Source organism: Mobula hypostoma, chromosome 4, assembly GCF_963921235.1.
Source record: "Mobula hypostoma chromosome 4, sMobHyp1.1, whole genome shotgun sequence".
Taxonomy (NCBI): Eukaryota; Metazoa; Chordata; class Chondrichthyes; order Myliobatiformes; family Myliobatidae; genus Mobula; species Mobula hypostoma.
Genome location: NC_086100.1, coordinates 95,207,632 through 95,230,353, shown reverse-complemented (window position 1 = coordinate 95,230,353; position 22,722 = coordinate 95,207,632). Strand labels below are relative to the sequence as shown.

The following is a 22,722-nucleotide window of genomic DNA, read 5'->3' as shown; positions in this document are numbered from 1 at the left end:
GATGGGCTGAATGGCCTAATTCCACTCCTATGTCTTACGGTCTTGTGGATTTAAGAAAATGATCACTAATTTTTTAGTTTCAGTAGATGAACTTGACATCCTATCGATGAGTGTTCTGGCCTACGGAGGCACAGTTTGTTTTGTATGAACATCACTTCCTATGTGTAAGCTGCTTTGTTATATCATTTCCCATGTGGGTTAATTTTGATTCAACTTGAAGCATAGAGAGGAAAGACATTCATCTCCATCCTCTCTTTATTTGCCCTTGAAACAACAAGTGAGATTTCACTAAAAACTGAAAGAAAGCTTCTGTCTTAGGTGATTTTTGAGAAGTTGTTTAACTCACTGCGTAGCTGTGTAGATAAGTACTGTGAAGGCAGCAGATCTTTCCTTCCATATGATGATCAATCTTCCATTCAAGAAGCTGCCAGTAAATCACTGCATAAAATATAATTCAGTGGATTATGATTGGGAGCTCTGTCCTATATTCTTGTGTCATCTCAGTGTGATGAGCTAAAAGCTTGTCCACTGTTACACCACCAAATAAGAACACCTACATGCCATTCTACACTCGCCCTTTGGCCAGTCCGATCATCTGGCTGTACTTCTACTCCTGGTGTATTGGCAGAGACTGAGGACTCGGTACCAGTGGTGATTGGGAGGAAGAGCAGCACTTACAGAAATACTTTGAATCAGCGGAATTCAGGTGGTTACCTTCGAATCTGATTGAATATGCCACTATCTTCATAAAAACCAGTGTGCATGAGTGTATGGCTTTGTGAACATACTGGACACACACAAAGCAGAAGCCTTGGATGTAGCAGGATATTTGCAGTTTGCTGAGGGCTAGATTGATGATATTCAGACTGGTAATCCAGAAGTACACAAGAAGTCAAGGTACAACCTAAGGAAGTCTATTTCAAGAGCAAAGAAGCAATTGCTATTGAAGTTAGAACCAAAATCAGATACATATCGGCTCTGGCAGGGTTTGTAGGCCATTACTTCCTACAAGGCATCATATCTGGCTGTGATACTTCACTCCCAGAGCTCATGCCTTTTACTCATGCTTTGAAAGGGAAAACAAAACAACACCTGTGTGAATTCCTGTAGGACCTGGTGACCCTGTGATCTCTGCCTCAGAGGCTGACATCAGAACATCTTTCAAAAGGATGAACCCTTGCAAGGTGTCAAGCCCTAGTGGTGTACCTGCTAGGGCATTGAAAACCTGTGCCAACCAACAGGCAGGAGTGTTCAAGCACATCTTCAATCTCTCAAAGTTGCAGCTGGAGGTTCCCACCTGCTTCAAAAGGACAGTCATACCAGTGCTCAGGAAGAGCAGGGTGAGCTGCCTCAATGACTGTTGTCCAGATGCACTGACATCCACTATGATGAAGTGCTTAGAGAGGTTAGTCATGGCTAGAATCAACTCCTGCCTGAGCAAGGACCTGGCTCCACTGCAATTTGCCGATCACCACAATAGGTTTACAGTGGATGCAATCTCATGGGCTGTCCGCTCGGCCTTGGATCACCTGGGCAATACAAATACCCATGTCAGGCTGCTCTTTATTACATACAGCTCAGCGTTCAACACCATCATCCCCTCAGTACTGACCAACAAGCTTCAAAACCAGGGCCTCTGTACCTCCCTCTGCAGCTGGATTCTTGACATCTTCATTAGAAACCAAAGTTAGTGCGGGTCGACAATAACATCTCTTCCTCGCTGACTATCAACACTGATGCACCTCAAGGATGCGTGCTCAGCCCTCTGCTCTATTCTCTCTACACACGTGAATGTGTGGCTAAGCGCAGCTGAAATACTGTCTATAAATTGGTGACAAGGAGGTGTACAGGAATGGGATGGATCAGTCTATAAGTAACCGTTTGCAGATTCTCAGGTGGTGACGAGGAGGTGTACAGGAATGGGATGGATCAGTCTATAAGTAACCGTTTGCAGATTCTCAGGTGGTGACGAGGAGGTGTACAGGAATGGGACGGATCAGTCTATAAATAACCGTTTGCAGATTCTCAGGTGGTGATGAGGAGGTGTACAGGAATGGGACGGATCAGCCAGTTGAGTGGTGTTGCAATAACAACCTTGCATTCAACATCAGTAAGGCCAAGGAATGATTGTGGACTTCAGGAAAGGGATGGTGAAGGAACACACACCACTTCACTGAGCTGTCAGCAGTGGAAAGGGTGAGCAGGTTCAGGTACCATCTCTCAAGATCTATTCTGGGCCCAACATATTGATGCAATTAATATCACGTCAGTGGCAACATTTCATGAGTCTGAGGTGATTTATGTTACCAAAGCCTCTAACAAATGTTTGCACTTGTACCATGGAGAGCATTCCCACTGGTTGCATCACTGCCTGGTGTGCAGGGGCTACTGCACAGAATCAGAAAAAGCCAGCACCATCATAGGCACTAGCTTCCCCAACGTCGAAGATATTTTCATGAGGCGATGCCTCAGAAAGGTGTCATCCATCGTTAAGGACCCTCATCACCCAGGACATGCTCTCGGATAGGAGATCCAAGAGCGTAAAGCCACCCACACAATGTTTTAGGAACAGCTTCTTCCCCTTTGCTACCAGATTTCCGAACAGACATTGAACCAACCCATGAACTATGGTTGTTCTCTTTTTGCGCTATAGGTCGACCTTCACTAATCCGGCACCATTGGGACCTGAGGAGTGCTGGATTGGTGAAAATGCCGAATTACAGAAGGATCACATTAAGCATAATCAGTGCCGGATTATTGAAGGAACCGGATTACAGGTAGACAGATTAGTGAAGGTCGACCTGTACTTATTTAATTAATTTAATTTTTTTTATTGTAATTTATAGTTTTTTCTATGTATTGCACTGTCTGCTGCTGCAAAACGTCAAATTTCATGACATACGTCGGTGATATTAAACCCCATTCTGCATATAACCAGTGGACAATGGATAAAAAGAGATTAAAATAGAAAACGCTGGAAATACTGAGCAGGTTGTGCAACGTTTTGTGGTAGAAGAAACAGCGAAACCTTTGTCAGAGCTGGCGAAGGTTTCTGCTTTGACTTCAGATTTCTAGCATCTGCAACTTTTTAGTTTTCATTCGCGACTGAGCAGAGTCAGCGTCATCTTCAGGTCTCTAAGGTCATGATGTGGGGGATTTACAGTACACGCTAAAGTTTGCGGAATCGCGGGTGAGTGTGCCGACTCTGCAAATAGCCACAGGTGGCGCCACATCTCAGCGAACAAGCGCTGCGCTTTGAGCTTTTGTGGATTCTGGGAAATGTAGTCAGTACGAATGAGAGCCGCTTACCGTCCCATGCTAGGAATTAAAGGTAGCCCTGAGAAGTGGACTACACCTCCCGAAATGCAATGGGGTTGTGGTTGGCCTGGGCGCTAGTCTAGCGATGGAGACTGGACGAGGACCGGAGAAAGGAGGAGCTCGATTTTGGGTCGGACCCAGTTAAGGACTGCCCCTCTCCCCACCCTTTCCTTTCCTGGGCCGTGCCGGGCCTGGCTGCGGCTTCACTTCCGCTTCCCTCCGCCATTCGGTGGCGGTTTGCCCTGTGCCTGTCTCTCCGTTCGCAGGAACCTGGAGCAGCACAGCCCAAGTTGCCGGAGCGTCGGCCCTGCACACCAGGTGAGTGTGCACTGCTGGAGCGAGGCCCCGGCAGCTGCTTTGCCCCGACCGGCACCTGCTGCCTTTGAGTCGGGGACAGAGAGAGGAGTGAGGAAGGTTGGGGGGTTAGTCTCGGAATGCGGCACTAACGGACGGGTGGATAGGCATGTGAGGGGCCGGGCGGTGCCTGCAGTCGGTGTGTGTTGCTGGGATTCTCTAAGTTCAGAGCAGGAGGAAGAGGGAAAAGGGGTGTGGATGTCTGAAAACGGAGGAGGGGTAGCGGGTGTCCAGATGGGAAGAGGAAGGGGTACAGGTGACCGAGCAAGGGGCGGGGGTGCGACGACCGAAGGTGTGGAGAGGGGCGGCCGATGGGGTTGCGGGTGGCAGACGAGGAGTGGATACAGGTGTCCAAAGAGGAAGGGATACAGGTGTCCAAAGAGGAAGGGGCGAGGGAGCCGAGAGCGGGGGGGGGGGAATAGTGTCCAAGAAGGAAGGGGGTCACCTGAGTGGAGGAGGGGCCGCGGGTTCCCTAGGGTGGAGGAAGTTGGGGAGCAGCTGTCCAAAAAGAAAGAGTGAGGGGTACAGGTCAGTTTGCCTGAGGACAGGAGGAAGGGGGGCAGGCACTGATGGTGGAGGAGAAGGGGGGCATGGTTGCCTGAGGGAAGAGGAAGAGGGGGTGCAGGTGAGAGGCGGTACAGTCTCCCAAGGGTGGAGGAGGTGGGGGAACAGGTTGAAAAAGAAAGAAGGAAGGGTACAAAACACCGAGGAGGAGGAGTGGGCACAAGCGCCTGAGGGGGGAGTGGCTGTGGGTGCCTTAATGTGGAGGAGGAGGGGTTACTGGTGGCTAAGGGTGGGGGAGGGAGCATGGCTGTCCGAAAAGAACTGGGTACAGGTGACTGAGGAGGTGGAGAGTCAAGGGTGACTGAGGGCAAGGATGTGGAGGGGGAATGGACATCGAACAGGGGAATTGGAGTGGGAGTGCAACTACTATGAGGGCAGCAGAGATTACGTGGTTGTCTGGGGAGGGGATCCGTGACATTTCTTGATTTTACAACATTGGAAAAGTTTTGTGGTGTTTTGTGTCTTACTTGATGGGTGATGTTGAGAGATTTCTGTGATTTGAGCAAATAAAGATTTTGACAAGAAATTATTTTGTTGGAAAGCTGAAGCAGATTATTAACTGAGATGAGGGATTCGGATCAGGAAACATAAAAAATGCTGTCCTTCAGCATGACTCTATGCCCTTGCTTTACTTATAGGTAGAACGTACACGGTAAAACAGCAAGGTTTATATTGGGCATGTAATTGTATTTGTAGCAATGTATTCAGTTATGGAGCGGAGCAAAGGTTTTGTGTTTGCTCATAGCTAGTGGTGAAGTATTGCAATTCAGCACACAAGATTGAACTTGTACTCACTTGTTTTAGTTCCTCAAAGTTCCATGGGTCTCCTCTTCAAAGTACAAGGATATAAGAGCAATGTGACTCAGTGTGTGTTTCCTAACTGCAATAAAATCAGGTTAATTATTATTTGCTTTCATCAAGACGTGCCTTGATGCATTAAATAAAATAATGAACTTGCATTTATACAGAAATAATTGCTTAAATAAGATCATATTGTTATGAATGGAAAGTTGTTGTCAAAGCAATAACTCACAAACAACAAGGGGAAAATGTTTTGTATTTTGTTGCTGTTAGTTGACTGGGGGTGGATGGCCGGTATTTTGGTGCTTTATCGTGTGTTATGGAACCTTGAATATCCAGTTGACTGAGCAGTTTAATATTGCACTGTGAAATGAATCACTACCATTGTAGCATTGTTTCAATACTGCAATGTGTCAATAAAATTAATGCTTTCAGTCCAGCAGTCTTGAGCCAAGAGTAAGAGCTCGGCATGGACTAGAAGGGCCGAGATGGCCTGTTTCCGTGCTGTAATGGTTGTATGGTTATAAGGTCTTCTGTTTCAGGGGTAAGCAGTGTGGTCTCAACCAAGATAACATTTTTATTTTCATCATTTGAATATCTTATACATTTGTGTGCTAGTTTGCTCGTGTGCATTAAGCAGTTTTTGGAGACTCATATTTGTGAATTAGTAATGTTGAGTATAAGAGGTAGTGCAGTTGGAGAGAGCACAACTTCTGCGGTAATTGATTGTAAGACTCAACCTTTGGTGTGTCACAAAAGCAAAATATAGATGCCGAAATTTGAAATAATTAAATAAAAGATGCTGGAAATATTCTGCGGATCAAGCAGTATCTGTGGTGAAACAATTGCCATTCCGGTTGATCTATAAACAAATATCAGAATGCACCTGTATCCTGAGTAATAATGAATTACAATATCTCACATCAGCTCTTTTAATCCGCAATCTGCTGACAAGCAGACCAGTGGCGTTCAGATCTGGCGACCAAGTAAAATGTAAGAGGTCTAGGTACAACCTCTGAAATGCTATCTTAGGTGAGAAATGGCAATCCTGGACCAAACTTGAATCACAGATGTTGCAGGGCTTGGAGGCTGCCACCTCTTATAGTGAAACCAAAATGATGTGTGATGACAAAGTTTTGCTTGCAGCTGAACTTGATACCTCTTATGCGTGCTTTGACTGACAAAACTTGGAGGCACCTTCACAAACTCCCAAAGCCCCTGACGAACCTGTAATTTCAGTCTCTGAGTCAGACCTGACAACATCCTTCAGGAGTGTGAACCCATGGAAAGCATCTGGCCCAGACAGTAAACTTAGCTGAGTACTGAAGACTCAGGCTAATCAACTGGCTGGCATCTTCATTGATACCTTTAACCTCTTGCCTCACCAGTCAGAGGTACCCACCTGATTCAGCAGACTTCAATCATACTGTTAGGCAAAAAGAATGTGGTAACCTACCTCAATGACTATCGTCCAGTGGCACTTACATCCACTGTGATGAAGTGCTTTGAGAGGTTAGTGATGAAACATATCAACTCCGTCCTGAGATTTGACTTGGATCTGCTCCAGTTTTTCTCCCATCACAACAGGTTCCATTTTATTGGCTCTTCATTCAACCTTGGAGCTCTGGTCAGTGAAGATGGTCTGCATTCAACACGACCATCCCCTCAAAAGTAATCAATCAATTCTAACATCCAGGCCTCAATGCCTTCTCAAGCAACTGGATCCTCACTTGCAGACCCCAGTCAGTTTTGATTTATTAATTGACATACAGCGTGGAGTAGGCTTTCCAACCCTTTGAGCCGAGCTGCACAGCAGTCCCCAATTTAATCGTAGCCTAGTCACGGGACAATTTACAATGAGCAGTTAACCTGCCAACCGGTACGTCTTTGGAATGTATGAGGAAACCCATACTGCCATGGAGAGAACATACAAACTCCTTACAGCCAGCGGCGGGATTGGCAGCAACATCTCCACAATCACCATCAGCACAGGTGAGCCACAAAGCTGTGTGCTTAGCCATCTGTTTGACTCACTTTATACTTGTAACTGTGAGACTAAACACAGCTCCAACCCCCATATTTAAGTTTGTTGACAACACCACTGTTGTTGGCTGAATCAAAGATGGTGATGAATCAGCATATCAAAGTTCCAATTCAGTGTCAGAGAAATGTATACAATATACATCCTGAAATGCTTTTTCTTCGCAAAATCCACGAAAACAGAAGTGCTGCAAAGAAAGAATGACAGAACCCAAAGTCGCCCGGCTCCCCTCCCTCCCGCACGTAAGCGGCAGTGAGCAACAATCCCACTCCCCCCCCCGCCTCCCACCAGCAAAAAAATGCAAGCATCAGTACCACCACCGAGCACTCAGCTCACCAAAGACACAGACTTGCTTGTAGTTACCCCAAACACTTCCTGTTTCATCCGGCATTCGACATCCCACAGGCTGTCTCTCTCCCTAATAGGGGAGAACGAGGTGTCTCCATTTTCCCAGCGAGTGGGGAGACATAAACAACTCGCTGGTTGACGATGTTAAAAGTCTGTTAGTTCACTTTGTTTGAGCTCTGGGCCCGAAGATCGCAAAGATCCTGGGTCTTTGGGCCCACAGAAGATATCCCGCATCCCCTGACAACACATGGGTTTCCTGCCGTGACACTGACCCTCAATCCACCCGTCTCCAGAGCCCCGAGACTCTTAGGCTTCCGAGTTTGAGCCGGACTCTCAGGCCGAATCCTTGGCGTGTCGAAAAACGGCCAGTCCTGAAACCCCAAAAAGGGGTCCCATTCCCGCACAGAACCAAAGTCAGCATGTAACTCCAGGTCAGGGTCTTCAAAAGAACCCTGAAAGGGAAAAATAAAGATACTAAAGATGTAAATGAAGCTGTTTTGGAAGATGCAAACAAAGGAGTCGCCATTTAGCGCCATCCTAACTTTGTTTCGCCTTTATATAAGTGAAAGATTAAAAATCTGGCTGAATGGTTCCACAACAATAAAGTCTCACTTGATGACAGCAAAACCAAGGAGCTGATATTGACTACAGGAGGAGGAAACCAGAGATCCATGAGCCAGTCCTCATCAGGTTTTCAATGGTGGAGCTGATCAGCAACTATAAATTCTTTGGCATTATCATTTCAGAGGATCTGTCGTGGTTACAGCCCATAAGTAAGTGCAATTACAAAGAAGGCATGGCAGTGCCTGTACTACTTAGGAATTTGAGATGATTTGGCATGTCATCTAAAACTTTGACAAACTTCTGTAGAAATGTGGTGGACAATATACTGACTGGTTGCATCAATGTCCTTGAATGGAAAAGCCTACGAAAAGTAGTGGATATAGTCGTGTCCATCACAGGTAAAGCCCTCCCCATTATTGAGCAGTTTGACATGGAGTGCTGTCACAGGAAAGCAGCATCCATCATCAAGGACCCCACTGCCCAGACCATGCTCTCTTCTCATTGCTGCCATCAGGAAGGGGATATGGGAGCCTCAGGTCCCACAGCACCAAGTTCCTGGGATTCAGGAGCAGTTATTCCCTCTTAACAATCAGGGTCTTGAATCCGCATGGATGATTTCACTCACCCCAACATTGAACTGATTCCACACACATTGGACTAATTTTCAAGAACTCTGTAACTCACGTTCTCAATATTCATTACTTATTTATTATCATTATTATTATTTTGTTTTTTTTTTGCTTTTTGTACTTGCACAATTTGTTGTCTTTTGCACATTGGTTGTTTGTATTGTATGCAGTTTATTCTTTCATTCTGTTGTGTTTGCATTTACTGTAAATGTCTGCAAGAAAATAAATCTTATGGTAGTATATGGTGACATATATGTACATTGGTAACAAATTTACTTTGAGCTTTAAAAGAGTCTGTGATGTCCATCCTTGGAAACCAAAGGAGCATGATCTGGTACAATGACTTGGGTGCATTTTGGTCAGGCATGGCCATGGTTTAAAAACTAGAGCGACTTTGAATCTAAGTGCAGAACGGTATCCCATTGTATCTGTACTTTTTTTTAAAGAGCTATCCAGTTAGTCTTTATTAAACGTTATTCCCTGGAACCTTTTGAGTAAAAATTCAGTTGCGCTTGACAGTTCTGTGGTCATTATTCTGCAGCTTGCCATCTCTCATTAGACCTGGACTTGGGTTTGAGGAATGTATCAGTGTATGAACTAGTGTTGTGGTATGTAGCATACAGGCAGAGATGTAAATGTAACTTTGCTGGATCAAGTAACGACAGCACAAAAAGATTGTTACTTACCTTTTCACCCGTTTATTTCTTCGAGCTCAGCCGGCGAGTGAACTTGGACCCGACATCAGGGAGAGACCCTTTCTCATCTCCCCGGCGGTTCTACAAGTTCACTGCCCGATGTCAGAAGTTATAAGGCCACTGATACAAAAGAACAATCAGTTTGATAACCATTCCGGTCAAGTCAATGGACTATTGGTACAAAAGTGCAATTAATTTGTTAGACACTCCAGCCACCTTAATTAAAGAAAAGAATGTCCTACCTGGTTGCTGGAGCCACAACTTAATTCCAAAGATAAGAACATCTGTCAAATTTATGCTTTAAATAAGAAAGGAATGTTCTGTCTAATTTCCATCAGATACTGCTTTTTGTCAAAATCAAAAGGTGTGAAAAGCCCAGAGACATCTTACGTGGATCTGGGCGAACTTTAATTATCTTGCTCCGAAGAAGGCAGCTGTGAGACATTACTCAAACACACTGCAGTCACAGACATGGTCAGTACTTAATTCATTGTTTACAGGGATCTTGAGAATCCCCCATTCTCTTAAACTTTATCAGAGATAAGGTTGAATGTTGAAGTGCATAAAAGAGAAAGCATTCCCAGTTTATTAGGGAAGGCATGTCATTAGAATTACCTCATTATTACACAGGGCGAAGCAAAGGAGTGTGTCTTTAAGATTGCCTGCAGTCTCTCAGCACTACCTGAGAGCAAGCATGAACGTGCTCTACGTTGTTACTGCACTTCCTATAGTCCTGCAATGACTACAGTTTAAAAGCACTCAATGGCTCCAGAGTGCGTTAGGTGGTCATGAAAGGCTGCTTCCATTGACAATGGATACTTACTTTAGAGCTGTCCTAGCGCTGTAAACCTTAAATCGTTTTGCCTCTCCACAAGTCTCGTAGTTATGTGGGACTAAGTTCTTGTAGCCAATTTGATCAAGTCTGTAAACTGGCATGATGTGCTGTCTGTTTTTGTGATTTATGTAAAAATAAGAGTCATCAGGGAACTCATGAATGGAAATGAACTGGCTGATGTGAATTGAGGGAATTGAATTGGAATAGATGATGGCACTGAACTGGTTTAAAGGATATTGCTGTTTTGACTGAAGTTCAGTAAAAGTAGTGCTTACCATAAATGCAATAATTATCCGCAGGAGCAGAGTTTAGGGTAACTTAAATGGAACCAGAATCATTATCGGCATCAATGACAGAACAAGCTTCACTCACCTGGCTTGCGAAGGTGGTATATTTACTTGGCTGTGATTAGTTTCTCTGCTGCACCTAATGGATTTGTTGCTTTGCAATAACAGGAACTGACGGTTCTTTGTTCTGTTGTGTACTTGTGCAGCTTCCTCCTTCAGCTTCCACTGCCTCTTGCATAAGTGGAAAGCTTTTAAGAGTAAGAAGCACAGGTCAGGACAAATGGTAGTCATTCACCTGGAGAGCTATTGGAAGTCTGCACCACAGAACCTCCCCTCCCCCCACTCCCCACCCAACTTTGGACTTTGTCCTGGTTACTTTGCTTCCTTAACTGCAGAGCCTTTTTTCTCTGCTCTGAGTAAGCTACTTCCTTTTCTCTTTAACTTGAAAGTGGCTTTTGGGAACCTGCTAATACATTTTGAGCCAGGAACTTCTACAGACGAAAGGTTAGTGTTTTCTTGCAGCAGTTAGTTTTCAGACAGCGTTGAAAGCGGAGAATTGTCTGATAACATGAGTCCAGACTATATCCTGTTAGCAGCAAGTTAATTGCAAAATTGTAATAGTTTGTGCAAGGCACTTTGAGGTTGCGTTCGGGCTGAGGCTGTGCTACTGTTTTGTAAAATTCATAAGCTGTGCTTTACACCTGTAGACTGATGCCAATGCTTTGTAATTGGGCAAATTGGTAACCCATTTGCTTCTGATTTAGAATATCAGCCTTGATTAGTAAGGTAAAGGAATAGAATTAGGTCATCGACCCTGCTTCGTCATTCAATTGTGGCTTTTTTTCCCTACCACATTCTCTTGTCTTCTCCCTTAACCCCCTTATCAATGAAGAACAAATCGATCTCTGCCTTAAATTCACCAAATTACTTGGTCTGTTCAGCCTGTGTGGCAATGAATTGCACAGATTTACCAACTGCTGGCTGAAGAAGTCCCTCATCATCTCCGTTCTAAAGGGGCATCTTTGTATCTAGATGGAAAGAGATCTCTTGCTAGTGCTCATTTCTCCATACTTGGTAGTTTCCATCCCCCTTTCTTTCAAGTGTCTTTCTAATGTTGAACACTGGCGTGTATTTATTTTACACTAGCAGTTCTTTTTAATCAGTATCTTCTTGGACAAAATAGTTTTCTATGAATTAGCTCATTCTTTGTAAGAGTAAAACCTTTTAAGCCTTGTTTTTTGACATTGCTTCCTTCTACCTTTTGAAGGAAGGGTCTCCGTTATTTGCGACAAGGATATGTAAGTGTAATTCAGTGTGTTATGGGAGCAAATGAAACCATACAAGGTGATCTCATAGATGACAACACTGCGACACCCACCTTGTGCAGTTTGGGTTTTGTTCTTCTGAGGTGATGTTGAGAAATCCTGATATTCTGAGATGCTCTTTTTGGTCATTAGTTGCTATGTACGACTGAAGTGTGTAAATAAATTAAGAAATTTGATAGTTCTGTTTGTCACCAGTTTAGCTTTTCTCGTTGTTTTGCTATGTGTATATCATGTCTGCAATAATGGATATGCCCAGCAATTCCCTATTTAACCCCAGCATTATCATGGGACTGTGGGAGGACACCAGAGCATCTGGAGGAAACCCACGTGGTGGTGGGAGGAACGTACAAACTCCTTACAGGCAGCAGTGGGAATTGAACCGGGGGTTACCTGTCTGGTGAACTGTAAAGTGCAGTGCTAACCACTACGCTACAGTACCATGCTGCCCTATGTGTGAGTGTGAGGGAAGAAGTATCATTGTAGGTCAGTTGGCCTTTGATTCATTAAACTGTTGGATTGAATGTACCAGGGCTTTAAACATGAGTCATAATTAGGCTGATACCAAGGGAGTTCTGCTCCGTTGGAGATGTTAATTTTGTAATGAAATGTGACCCAGTTAACCTGTATGAATTTTTATCCTCCCCCACCCCCCCGCTCCATGTCACCTGTGAGTGTAAGTAAATGAGTTTGCATGCATATGTGTGGCTGCGTGGGATGTTGTGGTTTCTGCTCTGACAACACAGCAGATTCCAGTTAATTAGGACACATCGGCACTACTAAATTTTGGCCCAATTAAATGGCTGCCTCAATTAGCTGAAGTTTCATGGAAATAGTTAAGGTATTTAAAAAGACAAACTACTGTTTAACTAAGCAACAAATTATGTATTTAAATAAAACACAGGACAAATTAGAACACTATCAATGCCACCGCAGTTCTTGATTTTAGAAAATTGTCATTGTAACATTCAAGTTGATTGTCAATACCTTCAAAATCTTCATAGTTTCTATCTTGTTGAAGTAGTGAAATAGTTTCATTTTTACTCCTGGCTGTTTCTGGCATTCCCAAGCCTGGATGGTTGAAAACGCAGTGAGCAAAGCAGTTCTGAATTATCTTACTACTTATTTCTCGCCAACTATCAGTTGCAAAAATCACTACTTCTTGAACACAAGCAACACGCAGCTGATGCTATTTAAAAACTGTTTGCTCTAAGCACAGTTTGCTGTTACGGCCACACAAGTGCACACGTTTGATGTTAGTTAAAAATAGTTCAAGTGTCCTGCCCCAATTAAGTAGCATCGTGTCTCAAATAATGAAGGCAATTCCGGCTATTTAAAGTGCTGTCCCAAGTAAGCAACTGCCCTGATTAACCAATGGTCCAATTAACCGGAATCCACAGTACTTTGTTCTTTGAAGAGATATATTGAAGCAAGTTTTGTAGAAGTAACCAAGAATTTAGGCTTCCACTAAATATGTCAAAATTGGAAGGTGCTGAACAATCTCGTATGAGACCCCTTGAGTATGGGATGTAATTGCCAAATAGAGGTGATTTTGGTTGAATGGTTACAATGCGAAAGAAGCCCCTTTGGCCTGTTGAGTCTGCACTAGCTTTGTAAGGATAGTCCAGCTAGCAATGGGAGCAGTTTTTCTTTCTGTACGGCCAGTGATGTTTTTAAATGTCCTGACAAAGGGTCTCGGCCTGAAACGTCGACTGTACCTCTTCCTATAGGTGCTGCCTGGCCTGCTGTGTTTCACCAGCATTTTTTGTGTGTGATATTTTTAAATACCTGTCTTTGCAACCAACATTAAGAAGAATAATCCCAGTTTATCCAGTGTTCCCACAGAACTGAACTCCCTCATCTGTTGAATTGTTCTTGTAAATTTCTTCTGCATCCTCTCAAGCCACCTTATCTTTTGTTAACTTTTTCTTCAATTTTGCTTTTCCACACTTCTTAGCAGCTGACTGTGGAATTCTTGCACAAGTTCCCTGGCACACTTATTTGTTCCCTTCCAGGTGAGAAGTAGTAAAGAAACACTTATTAAGTTGCAAATTGCCATCATTTTGTATGAAGATGCTTTGTGCAGATTACGAATGAAATTTCTCATGAGAACACAATTACATGAATTGGTGAAAGGTTGTGGGTTATTGCTGCCCCTTTTCAGAATCTGGATCGGGTTTAATATCACTGGCATATGTTATGAAATTAGTTAACTTTGCAGCAACAGTACAATGCAATACATAATAAAAGAAAACTGAATTACAGTAAGTATGTGTATTAAATAGTTAAATAAGTAGTGCAAAAATAGGAAATAAAAAGTAGTGAGGTAAAGTCCATGGGTCAATTATCCATTCAGAAGCTGGATGGCAGAGGGGAAGAAGCTACTTTCTGAATCGTTGAATATGTGCCTTCAGGCTCCTGTACCTCCTTCCTGATGAGAAGAGGGCATGTCCTGGGTGGTGGAGGTCTTTAATGATGGACGCTGCCTTTCTGAGGCACAGCTCCTTTAAGATGACCTGAATACTACAGAGGCTGGTGTCCATGATGGAGCTTGCAAATTTTATAACTCTCTGCAGCTTACTTTGATCTTGTGCAGTAGCTCCCTCCCCTACATACCAGACAGTGATGCAAACTGGTAGAATGCTCTCCACAGTAGAAATTTGTCAGTGTTGTTGGTGACATATAACATTTCCTCAAACTCCAAATGAACTCTAGCCACTGTTGTGCCTTCTTTATAGCTGCATCGATATATTGGGTCCAGGTTAGGTCATCGGAGATATTGACGTCCAGGAACTTGAACTTGTTCACTCTCTGCACTTCTGATTCTTCTATGAGGACTGGTGTATATTCCCTCATCTTACCCTTTCTGAAGTCCACAATCAATTTTTTGGTCCTACTGATGTTGAGTGCAAGTTTGTTGCTGTGGCACCACTCAGCTAGCTGGTATATCTTACTCTTGTATGCCCTCTATTCATCACTTGTGGTTGTATCATCAGCAAATTTATAGATGCCATTTGAGCTGTGCCTAGTCACACAGTCATAGGTAGAGAGAGTAGAGCAGTGGGCCAAGCACACATCCCTGAGGTGGGTCAGTATTGATTGTCAGTAAGGTGGAGATGTTACTTCCAATCCACACCTATTCTGGTCTTCCACTTAAGAAGTCGAGGATTCAGTTGCAGAGGCCCAGGATCTGGAGCCTTATAATCAGAATCGTAGAATTAAGTGTTAAATGCTGAGCTGTGGTCAATAAGCAGCATCCTGACATGTGTATTTGTGTTGTCCAGGTGATCCAAGGTTGCATGGAGAGCTAGTGAGTTCACATCTGCCATAGACCTATTATGGCGAAAGGGAAACTACAGTGCATCCAGGTTCTTGGGTTGATTCTAGCCATAACCAACCTCTCAAAGCACTTTACGATAGTTGTTGAGGCAGCTCTCCCTGCTCTTCTTGGGCACTGGTATGATTGTCCTTTTAAAGCATTTAGGAACAGTAGCAATAAGAGATTCAAAATGTCTTTGAACACTCCCGTCAGTGGGTTGGCACAGGTTTTCAGAGTCCTGCCAGGTATTCCATCGTGGCCAGTTGCCTTGTGAGGGTTCACCCTCTTAAGGGACAGATATTTTTGGATCTTTTGTTCTCAGAAGTATTTAGAATTCAGCACAACTGTTAATCTGAAATCAAAACAAAATAATATACAATGAGGCCAGTGAGTCTTTGGAGAGCATGCACAACGTGATTCTTTGGGATATAGCCACATCAGGTGATGTGAGCAGGGTCTTGTCAGTAATACGTTTTAATTTTGTTATTTAAAAACATGTTAGATATGAGGGGAGGTTGGGCAGTGCTATAGAACATAGAATAGTACAGCACAGTACAGGCCCTTCGGCCCACAATGTTGTGCCGACCCTCAAACCCTGCCTCCCATATAAACCCCCACCTTAAATTCCTCCATATACCTGTCTACTAGCCCCTTAAACTTCACAAGTGTATCTGCCTCCACCACTGACTCAGGCAGTGCATTCCATGCACCAACCACTCTCTGAGTAAAAAAACCTTCCTCTTATATCCCCCTTGAACTTCCCACCCCTTACCTTAAAGCCAAGTCCTCTTGTATTGAGCAGTGGTGCCCTGGGGAAGGGGCGCTGGCTATCCACTCTATCTATTCCTCTTATTATCTTGTATACCTCTATCATGTCTCCTCTCATCCTCCTCCTCTCCAAAGAGTAAAGCCCCAGCTCCCTTAATCTCTGATCATAATGCATACTCTCTAAACCAGGCAGCATCCTGGTAATTCTCCTCTGTACCCTTTCCAATGCTTCCACATTCTTCCTATAGTGAGGCAACCAGAACTGGACACAGTACTCCAAGCGTGGCCTAAGCAGAGTTTTATAGAGCTGCATCATTACATCGCGACTCTTAAACTCTATCCCTCGACTTATGAAAGCTAACACCCTATAAGCTTTCTTAACTACCCTATCCACCTGTGAGGCAACTTGCAGGGATCTATGGACATGTACCCCGAGATCCCTCTGCTCCTCCACACTACCGAGTATCCTGCCATTTACTTCGTACTCTGCCTTGGAGTTTGTCCTTCCAAAGTGTATCACCTCACACTTCTCCAGGTTGAACTCCATCTGCCACTTTTCAGCCCACTTCTGCATCCTATCAATGTCTCTCTGCAATCTTTGACAATCCTCTACGCTATCTACAACACCACCAACCTTTGTGTTGTCTGTAAACTTGCCAACCCACCCTTGTACCCCCACATCCAGGTCGTTAATAAAAATCACGAAAAGTAGAGGTCCCAGAACAGATCTATCATTCTTTAAAACTCCTATTTCTGGAATGCTGCACACCAGTGTGCCTGACATTGGGTTTCCTGCATCTAGCTTTCTAGTCAGCCTGAAAGTGTTGGGGGCATGAGCCAAGATAGCAATGCCTACCACGTAGGCATTGGCTCCTCTAAATCATAGACAAGGTAGTGATGTGAGAATAGTGCAAAGAAATGTATTAGCCTTTTAATTTTACTGTTTTATATAAATTAGGTCTTGGCTAGGTTCAGTGATTTCATTTAATATCAGAGAATGTATAGAGTATACAACCTGAAATTCTTACTCTGCAGACATCTGCGAAACAGGAAAAAAAACCTCAAAGAATGAATGACAGGAAAACTTTAAAACCCCAACTTTCATCCCTCCCACCACCTGGCATGCAAGCAATAGCAAAGCCCCCAAAGAAACCATGATCTACAGACCCAAGAAAAGCTACAGTTCATATATATATATATATCTCTCTCTCTCTCTCTCTCTCTCGCTCTCTCTCTCGCTCTCTCTCGCTCTCTCTCGCTCTCTCTCGCTCTCTCTCGCTCTCTCTCGCTCTCTCTCTCGCTCTCTCTCTCGCTCTCTCTCTCGCTCTCTCTCTCGCTCTCTCTCTCGCTCTCTCTCTCGCTCTCTCTCTCGCTCTCTCTCTCGCTCTCTCTCTCGCTCTCTCTCTCGCTCTCTCTCTCGCTCTCTCTCTCGCTCTCTCTCTCTCTCGCTCTCTCTCGCTCTCACAAGAGAATTGGCAACAATCTCTTTCCTACCATTGTGAGAGAGAGTAATCGCTTCAGCGCAGACACCTCTGACAGTGACGCCCTTTGTCTTGATGTTCCTACGGCCCGGATCCGGGTCAGGATCTGTTCAGCAGTCTTATCACAGTTGGAAAGAAGCTGTTCGCAAATCTGGCTGTACGAGTCTTCAAGCTCCTGAGCCTTCTCCCGGAGGGAAGAGGGACGAAAAGTGTGTTGGCTGGGTGGGTCGTGTCCTTGATTATCCTGGCAGCACTGCTCCGACAGCATGCGGTGTAAAGTGAGTCCAAGGACGGAAGATTGGTTTGTGTGATGTGCTGCGCCGTGTTCACGATCTTCTGCAGCTTCTTCTGGTCTTGGACAGGACAACTTCCATACCAGGTTGTGATGCACCCCAGAAGAATGCTTTCTACGGTGCATCTATAAAAGTTAGTGAGGGTTGTAGGGGACAGGCTAAATTTCCTCAGCTTCCTTAGGAAATAAAGGCGCTGGTGGGCCTTCTTGGCAGTGGACTGTGCTTGGTTGGACTAAGTCAGGTCATTTGTGATATTCACCCCGAGGAACTTAAAGCTTTTGACCTGTTCCACATGCACACCACCGATGTAAATGCGGTCCACTACTCTTTCTGAAGTCAACAACCAATTCCTTCGTCTTGCTGACATTGAGGGATAGGTTATTGTCTTCGCACCATGCCACCAGGTTCTTGATTTCCTCTCTGTACTCAAACTAACCATTACCCGAGATACGGGCTACAATTGTGGTGTCATCAGCAAACTTGTATATTGAGTTCGATGGAAACTTGGCTACACAATCATGGGTGTACAGTGAGTACAGCAGGGGGCTGAGTACATAGCCTTGTGGGGCACCGGTGCTCAGAGTGATTGTAGAGGAGAGCTTCTCCCCTATTTTTACAGCCTTTTTTAAACTTTTGCAGATGGACTGGGAGAAGTCGCTCACTGGTACTATCTTTAACTACTCCTCCTTTGCACATCAGGTTGTTGGTCTGCAGCCAATGACATTGTCCCTGTTAAAGGAAGGGTTGATTCGAGTTGGAGTCAGGTGTTATTGCCATTGCAGCTTATGGGTCCACTCCTGATATAACATGCAATTTTCACCTTCTGCTGAAAGCTTGGCAACAGCAGTACCCTACCCACCTCCATTACCCATTTCAATCTAAACTGCTGTGCAGCTGAAGTCGCTGCAATGATTGCAATCTCAATCTATGGTTAGCTGTCCAGTTATGTAATGAATGCTTCCAAGAAGAGATCAGGGCCGTGGGCGGCAGTTGCAAGGGGAAGATCGGATGGGTTACAAGTAAAATGAAATTGATAGGATGATTACACCACGTTCAAAGATTACATAATGTGAAGAGAAAATCTCAGCTTCAGAAGAACACAGCTTTATCTGTGTTCAAAGATTATGGGAGGAATTATATAGCCTTGAGCTTTAAACTGAATGTTTAGATTCCATTTTGAGGGCATGGGCTGCAGCTGACAACAAGAAGAGACTTGGCAGATAGATTTGATCCTCATAAACAGATGAGCCTTGACATGTGAGACAGCTGCAGTCTGGAGCACCAAATTCCAGTGGTGCACGGTTGTCTGCCTGTGCAGAGTGCTGGGGTGGGGGAAAGAACCATTCAGCGCACTCTGTCATAGCCCTTTTGATCAGGCACGATGTGACTTGCTTGGTTGCTTCCTTTTCATTAACATTTTTCTTCATAAGCAATAACACACCTTTATAGAAATCTTTAAATCAGTGGCTTTGTTGGAGTCAATGAGACCCTGAATTCCATAAAAATTGCAATGGAATTGGAGGAATCCGTGGTTGGAGGAGGTCTGCCCATTGGCTCGGAAGCCTATTGGAATCTGCTGCAGATGCTGGTAACTACTTGGTCCAAGAGGCCCTGCTTGGCTTGCTGTTGATACTCTTCATGAAAATTTCCCACCCTTTTTCATCCGATTTTAACACCATAACGTACACCTTCACCACTCAGACATGCTTATTTAACTTTTCCTTGAATGCTTCTGTTCGATTTGCCTTATCCACACTATTTAACAGCAAGTTCCACTTTCTAACCACACTGAGTAATGAAGCTTCTCCTGACTTCCCCATTAGATTTATAAGTGATCTCCCATTTTGCCTCTCAAAGAAGGTGAGGCAGAAAATGTTACCACATCAAAGGTTTATAAAGTATTAATATCTGGTTACTTCAAAAAAAAAAGCAGCTCTGGACTTTTTAATCTTCATTTATGGTATAATCTTTTGGATCTTCATCAGTCCCCCATAATTTGATGTCGCACGCAGACCAGAACACTTCACAATGCATCACATGTGGCTGAAGCAAGCGTTGGAACATGCTTAACTACTGTGCATGGTTTACTTGATTTTTGGCTTTATCACCAATTTAATAATTTAAGTTAGCCAGAGGCTTTTTTTCCAGGTCTGAAATGGCTAACACGAGGGGGGGGGGGCATAGTTTTAAGGTGCTTGGAGGTAGATACAAGGGGGATATCAGAGGTAAGTTTTTCCACACGGAGTGTGGTGAGTGTGTGGAATGCACTGCCAGCGACGGTGGTAGAGGCAGGGTACAACAGGGTCTTTTAAGAGAATCTTAGATAGGTACATGGAACTTAGAAAAATAGAGGGCTATGCGGTAGGGAAATTCTAGGCAGTTTCTCGAGTAGGTTACGTGGTCGGCTGAGCTTTGTGGGCTGAAGGGTCTATAATGTGCTGTAGATTTCTATGTTTCTATGTATGTTCCTTTGTTCCCCTAACCTATTGCGGTAATTATTTAACGCAACCTGTTTTATCCTTCAAACTACACTAATTCCCAAACTGAAACTTATTTCCCAATTATATACTTATTTCAAATGTTAATTGTCCAATTTTTGTATTTGGTCTGCTTCCATTTTTGGATCTTGCTGTGTAGAGATGGTGGGTGATTGTGAGCTTCTTTGCTGGAGCAACTGCACACATTCAAAGAAGTATAGATTATCCCAGTACATTTCCTGGTATATATTGGAGGTACTTGAGAAGTTTTCGGAAGTCAGGAGCAAGTCATTCATTGCTGAATTGTAAGATATGAGAATGCTTCAATTACAGTGCAATTTATGGCCACTTCAGTTCATTTTTCCTTTGAGGAATTCCAGGGGGTAGATTTCATGATTTGCAATACTAATAACTGAATGAAGAATGGTTATAATCAGTCATTTGTCCCTGAGAATTAGTGGCAGGGTTTCATTGTCTGTGAAGAGTAAGGATTTCAGGTCGTATACTGTGTGCATTCTCTGATTTTAAATTGAATCATTGAAAGTGAATTACCCTTTCAAGGTCACCCTGCATTCTGGTGACCATGGAGACGAGCCATTTGGCTCAAAACGTCACCTCTCTATACCCATCATTTCTCCACACCACCCCTTCTGCTAGTGTCAAATTCTTACAGCAACTAGCAATACCCAATTAACCAGCCGCCATGTATATCTGAAGAAGGGTCTCGGCCTGAAAGGTTGATTTTATATTTATTTCAGTAGCTGCTGCCTGACCTGCTGAGTTCCTCCGCCATTTTGTGTGTGTAACTTTACATCTAGCCTGGCAAACCCTGTAATAATTTTAGAGGATTTTTTTTCCCCGGTTGAATCCAGATCCCTTTTGTTTTGTAGGTATGAGATGAGGTGATTCTTCACTTGGGATTGGGAATCTTTGGAATTCTTTACCCTGGCACTGCATTCATTTGGAACAGAAATATTGAGACTTCTGGGTTTGAAGAGAATTAAGACACATGAAGGCAATGCTAGAAAGTGGCATTGAAGGAAAGAATCTTTCATGATCTTTCTGAATGGCGTTCTTGGCTTGAGGCTTCTGAATCCTCCTAATTATGTGCCGGGGAGTATTCTACATCAGTGGTCCCCAACCACCGGGCCACGGACCGGTACCGGGCTGCAAAGCATGTGCTACCGGACCGCGAGGAAACGATATGATCCAGCTGCACCTTTCCTCATTCCCTGTCACGCACTGTTGAACTTGAACATAGGGTTGCTAACTGTCCTGTATTTGCCGGGGCATCCTGTATATTGAGCTAAATTAGTTTGTCCCATACGGGACCGCCTTTGTCCCGTATTCCCCCCCCCCCGAGGTAGAGCGTTCCTGTGAAACCGTTTGTGCTGAAATGGCGTGAAGCGAAGAAGCAATTACCATTAATTTATATGGGAAAAATTTTTCAGCATTCCCAGACCCAAAAAAAACCTACCATATCATACCAAATAACACATAAAACCTAAAATAACACTAACATATAGTAAAAGCAGGAATGATGTGATAAATACACAGCCTATATAAAGTAGAAATAATTTATGTACAGTGTAGTTTCACTTAACAGAATCGGGAAGATTAAACCAAAACCGATTTGTAGAAAAAAAATCAGCACATACACACATGCTCACACAGGTGCCCACGCAAGGGTTCACGGTCATGGTAGTCTTTCTCGGGGTAAACACAAGTGTCCGGTATTTGACTGCTACTTTTGTCCCTTATTTGGGAGTGAGAAAGTTGGCAACCCTACTTGAACACCACCAACCACCATCCCCCACCACCCCCGTCAGCTGGTCAGCAAGAATATTGTCAATGTTAAACCAGTCGGTGATACAAAAAAGGTTGGGGACCCCTGTTCTACATGGTGCCAATAGTTTTAGTTTTATTGGCACTCTTGAATCACACAACACAAAGACACCATTTATATCATACTCCGAAAAAATTACAACCACCAAAACAAGCAACACATCCAAAATGCTTGGAACGCAGCAGGCCAGGCAGCATCTATAGGAAGAGGTACAGTCGGCGTTTCGGGCCGAGACCCTTCGTCAGGCCTAACTGAAAGAAGAGATAGTAAGAGATTTGAAAGTGGGAGGGGAAGGGGAGATCGGAAATGATAGGAGAAGACAGGAGGGGGAAGGGATGGAGCTAAGAGCTGGAAAGTTGATTGGCAAAAGGGATACAAGGCTGGAGAAGGGAGAGGATCATGGAATGAGAGGCCTAGGACGAAAGAAAGGGGGAGGGAGCAGCTTGCCAATGTAGTTCTTGCAATTCAGACTGCTTCCTGTACCTGAATACTGACTTTCTGTGATTTGTGTACACCTAGGTCTGTCTGACACTCACTTCAGTGCATTGCTCTTCAAAAAGTAGTATACCTTTTTAAAATTTTTTTTACCAAAGTAGATGACTTCACATTGTTCAAAATAATACCTATTTGACCTGACCTTGCTTGTTCATTTAGCTGGTCTAAATCTCCTGATGCCCAAGTAATTTACAGTGCCACCCAGCTTTATGTCATCAGTAAAACTGGACCCCTCGTCAAATTCAGAAGAACTGTGATTCCCAGTACCAGTCCCTGCAGCAATTC

The 22,722-nt window shown here is 44.0% G+C and overlaps 1 protein-coding gene across 3 annotated transcripts in view; it reads left to right on the top strand.

Annotated features, from left to right (window-relative positions):
- The first annotated feature begins 3,470 nt into the window (after nucleotides 1–3,470).
- Nucleotides 3,471–22,722, top strand: part of LOC134345472 (serine/threonine-protein kinase PAK 2-like) — a 93,961-nt gene continuing 74,709 nt past the window's right edge. The window contains exon 1 of one of the 3 annotated variants that reach the window (XM_063046178.1): nucleotides 3,471–3,636. The gene's annotated coding sequence lies outside the window, so the exon portion shown is untranslated. Of the gene's footprint in view, nucleotides 3,637–10,803; nucleotides 10,941–22,722 lie in introns of those variants that run through there. The other 2 variants (XM_063046177.1, XM_063046179.1) reach the window with 2 other exon arrangements.